Raw genomic sequence first — 4,890 nt, forward strand, 5'->3', positions numbered from 1 at the left:
CCTTTAGAATATCAGCTTTTTTCCCCAGGCTTCTGGCCAAATGAATGTTTAGGATTTTACCATCTAATTCTTTTAACAGATTGATACTAATGTCTACTCAGGGTTGGGCATTGTTCCAAGGAATCAGACACAGCAGTGGACAAAAGCAAAGCCATTGCCTTTATGGAACTTAACATTGTTTTTGGGGGTGTGGAGAGGAATAAACAAGAAACAAGCATGTATCCTTAATGCTACACACTGAGAAGCAAAACAGGCTAGGGTGAGGCGACAGCGGTGCTGCTCTAGTGGTGGGCTGGGCAGTGCCATTTTAAATACAGCTATGGAAAAAACCTGCTGCATGATGTTTAAGCAGGGATCTGGGGCCAGTGAGCCAGGACCCCGTGTGGGAAAGGGCTTTGACTAAAGGACCACGTTGTTGAGGAACAGCAGCAGGGCATGTTGAAGAGTGAGTGAAGGTCCGGGGCCAGGTCACACAAGCTCTTGGCAGGCACATAAAGTTTGTTCTGAGCCCCATAAGAAGCTGTTGGTGAGATGAGTGGGTGTAGTGAGGTGATTTAAAGGGTGATTCCTATCAGTATGTGAAGGGACACGTGAGCAGGGACAAGATGACTGCTGCAGTACGGGGGACTTGGATCTGGGTGGTAGCAATGGAAGTGGTTACTGATAGGTTCTGGCCCTAGCGTGAATTACTGAATTATGGTGGACATCTAATATGGCTTGAGCCCTTAAAACAACTTCTCTTCCCTGAGACTACCTCTCCCCTTCTACAACTCAGCCTAGAGTGCAATTTCCTTTCACCTTTCCTGCCACCTCAGGGAAGACCCCAGTCAGCTTCTCAGATGTTTGTAAACACCCCCCTCAAACTCCATCCCTAGCAAAAGTTGGTAAAAGCCTCAACTTTGTCTCAGGCCAGAGGATCTATCTGCCTCATCTACCCTCAAACCTCTCCATATCTTTGGAGCTAATAAAGGCTTCTTTTGTCTTTACTGCAAGAAAACCTATCAGTTTTTGTGTTTTGCCTTGGTTCCTGAGAGCAACAATTTGCTCATGACAGTGTTTCTTCAGAGAAGTTAAAGATGATTTCAAAGTTTTTGCCAAGAAATAAAAAACTGGTAGAGGAGCTGCCATCCAGAGAGAAAGAGAAAAACGAGGTGTGTGCTTGAGGGGAAGAGCTGGATTTGGTTTGGGACCGGGTGTACACGCAGTGTTGTCACACCTGTTTGAAAGCATCTGAGTAGCCATCAGCAGGATGTTGAATGTGAGCCTGAAGTTTTCTCATTATTTTTAGCTCAATAGGGCTAAGGATGTAAGTACAGCCGGGAGTATGTGGTTAGGTTACAATGGAGCCCCTTTTCCCTGGCACGGAGAAGCAGCTGGGGGAAGAACAGTGATTCAGTGAAGGACTTGTCATGTGCACCTCAGCACAACTTCTACAGGTCCCAGTTTGGGAGTTGCTGGTCTACTTTCACAGAGCAGGTTTGTACTTCTGTACCTGGTAAAAGGAGCTCAGCATGCAGAATTACCTAACTGGGAACTACTTCAAGGGATGTGGAGAATCCTCGCCTCTGCTGGTGGTGCTGTTTTGTTTTGTTTTGTTTTGTTGCTGTTGTAGTTTTGGTTTTTTTGTTTGTTGTTTGGTTTTTTTGGTCTTTTTGAAACAGGGTCTCCCTATGCAGTTCAGACTGGCCTTAGCCCAGATTGACCTCAAACTCACAATGACCCTCCTGCCTCAGCCTTCTGAGCTCTGCTGGTGTTTAAGCAGTAGATGCCCAGGTGGTCTTTCAGGAAAAACACTACTAATATGGCACATCCTCAGCAAGATGGTATTAACCAAGATGATCTGTTCACAGCAGAGGGTAGAAGTTAAGTCCAGCCAGAAAAGGGACTGGACTTCAGGTAACATGGCCAATGAGAACCACTGAAGAAAGCTGTAAGGAAAGTGATGTCCTAAATGACTAAGGATTTGTGAAGTAGAAGGCTGGAGGCTGAAGCCAGGTGTGTGACATTAAGGAGGCTGGGAACTAGCAGCTGGACACAAACTTGTACGTGGAATTTGGAAGGAAAACAGGATGAGAGCTAGAAGAGATAGAAGGAACATAGAGACCTTGTTACATCATGAGACACTTGAGCCCTAAGTCATCCGCTTCACCAGGTGCACAGGTGCATTCCTGTAATCCTAGCATTCAGGAAGCTGAGGCAGGAGGATCGCTGCAAGTTCAGACCAGCCTGGGCTACAAGTGAGCTCAAGACCAACCTGAGCTATATAGCAAGACACTGTCTCAAACCCTACCAACTTCTGTTTGTTTGGGGGTTTTCTGAAAGGGTCTCCATGTGTAGTTCAGGCTGGCCTTGAACTCTGTGTAGTCAAAGCTTGCCACAGCAAGAGCACTGCCGGAGGAACCCCCAGTACCACCACCACCACCGCCATGGGTGTTGAACTGGCTGAACAGGAAGACAGCTGCTGATTTGAAATGCTGTAGAAAGGAATAAACTCCTGCCTTGCCGGAGGCCAGTGGGCCTTTTCCTTTGAACCAGGAAAAAGGGGTCAGGCAAGATGCAATTCTGCTCCCTTTCAGCTTCTGAGGTGGAACAAAAACAAGTGAGGTCCCTCGCCGTTAGTACTTGAGGTGTTCAGTTGGGGGATGGCAAGCTCCAGCATTATTCATATGGCAGTGTTATCAGGCACACCGAAGGGTGCAGTAGCCACTGCAGTAGCCACTGGCCACATGTGCCTAGCTATTGAGCCCTAAAATGTGGCTAATGCAAGTTCAGATGTAGGCATTAAGTACACAGCAAATTTACTTAAACTTTGTATGGAAAGCTAATATGGGATTAAAATTAATTTTACTTCTTTCGTTTGAAATTTTAAATGTGGTTACTAGAAGAAATTAAATAACATGCTTGGCTTGAATTATATTTCTATCGGACAACACCATTTTAAACAAAAATTCAAACTAGAGTTCCAAGATAGACTCATTAAAATTGTAGTACACTGAGCAAGCGGCTTCCAGTTGCTGTTTCTCGCGTGCCTAAACACAGCAACCAATCAGATACTGGGAGCTATAAGCCTAAGTATTGAATCGCGGAACGGGCTTGTCCCCTGCCCAAACTACAAGGACCAGCTTGCATTGCGTGGCAGTGGAATCTGACCCGGAAGGAGTCGTCTCCGTGACGTCACATCCGCCCCACAGCCGAAGTTGGTCCGTATCTTGAAGGCGCGCGATTTGGAGACTGAGGGGTGCGTCTGCATTTTGAGGGTATGGGCCTGGGGTCACAGGTTTCAGGGGGCACTAGGTGCCTCCAGTGAACCGGTTTTGTATGGGCTGAAGAGAACTGTCTCTTCCGAGACACATGTCACCTGGAAAACGCGCCTCGCCGCCTGATGTGTCAGCTGCCTCCGCGTGAGGCGCTCTCTCCGCGGCTGCCGTGCCGCGTGGCCCTGTCACTCAGCCGCTCACGTGGTCTCCGCCTCGCGCCCGCGGGGCCGTGCCTATGACTGCCGTCCACGCGTTGCTGGGTATTCAGGAAGGGGATCAAAGGAAAGGCTTCCCCTCCGTCGGACACTGCCAGAGCCTTTCCTTCTTGGCAGCCAGCTTTTTAAAAAAAGAAGTAGGTTCTTCAGCTTGTGTCTGTTACAAGATGCGATGTTGGGGGTATAGAAACGCCTGTAAGCGAGCAGTTTTCATAGGAAGGAGTTCAACACCGGGGAAGGGGTGTGAGCGTGGATTATAATGAACCCAGAATATAAAACTTTTACTCATTTCAGCAATTTATGTATACTCAGTCAAAGGTTCGACGCCAGGTGTGCCGTGCTGCCCCGCCCTCGGGGCCCGCTGAGAGCGATTGAGACTGGGCGTGGTGGCGCGGGTCTGTAGTCCCAGCACTTGGGAGGCTGAAAATAGGAGGATCACTACCAGTCGTATCTGTATAGTGAAACCCTGTAGACCCTGTACTAAATGCATTAAAATAAATAAAAACTGCTTTCCGAGACAGGACCGTGCAGTTCAGTCTGGTTCTGTAATGAATTTTTATTCCTGGTCGTGCCCATTAAAGCCCATCCAAGGCAAAGTACCAGATTATCGATTATCAACTGGTAATTATCTTTTTTACTTGGTTATTATCAATTAAATCAAATTATCAATTTTTGTAATATCAGTCAGAGTTGGCATTAGTTGCTCAACATTATAGCAGTTATTTGGATGGGTACCGGAATTGAACCCAGGATATTTACACTACCTATATTCCCAGTATTTTTTTTTTTTTTTTAATTTTGAGACAGGATCTTATTCAGTTGCCCAGGCTGGCCTTGAACCTCCTGCCTCACAGTGCGGGGATTACAGAGGTGTGCTGCAACACCAGCCTCTAGCAATTATGATTATAAATATAACCCGAGTAAATTAGAGTCCATTATGCCTGTTTTAACAAGTGAGGAAAAACACAGAGAAGTTAATCTATTCAATATCACAAACCCAGAATTAGCATTCACAAGGGCAATTCCAAACCCTACACCCTTCACAACTGTGAAGATGAGTCTTTGCTGGTGAGAAACCTCTCAGTGGCAATAGGAAGTTAGAGATTGACCCTGCTGCAGACAAGAGATGAGTGAGATTCGTTCTTAAGCAAAGGATGGAAAAGAACATCTGTCCAGAGAGAAATCTTGTGTAATTATCTGCTGTAAGATTTCTGCTGAGGGGCTGGTGAGATGGCTCAGTGGTCTAAAGCACCCACTTAGAACAAGCTTAGCAAAAAGGAAAGGGACTGGGGCTGGTGAGATGGCTCAGTGGTCTAAAGCACCTACTTAAAACAAGCTCAGCAAAGCACAGGGACCACGGTTCAATCCCCCAGCACCACATGCCAGCCAGCCCGCCCCGCCCTCTGGTGGGCTGAGCT

General features: G+C 47.0%; 1 protein-coding gene across 1 annotated transcript in view; it reads left to right on the forward strand.

Moving 5' to 3' along the window:
* Nucleotides 1-3,172: 3,172 nt before the first annotated feature.
* The window catches only part of Adat1 (adenosine deaminase, tRNA specific 1), a 36,121-nt gene continuing 34,403 nt past the window's right edge, over nucleotides 3,173-4,890 (forward strand). The window contains exon 1 of the mRNA XM_023709324.1: nucleotides 3,173-3,238. The gene's annotated coding sequence lies outside the window, so the exon portion shown is untranslated. The remainder of the gene's footprint in view (nucleotides 3,239-4,890) is intronic.

The sequence above is a fragment of the Octodon degus genome, unplaced genomic scaffold (assembly GCF_000260255.1).
Source record: "Octodon degus isolate 3935 unplaced genomic scaffold, OctDeg1.0 scaffold00011, whole genome shotgun sequence".
NCBI lineage: Eukaryota > Metazoa > Chordata > Mammalia > Rodentia > Octodontidae > Octodon > Octodon degus.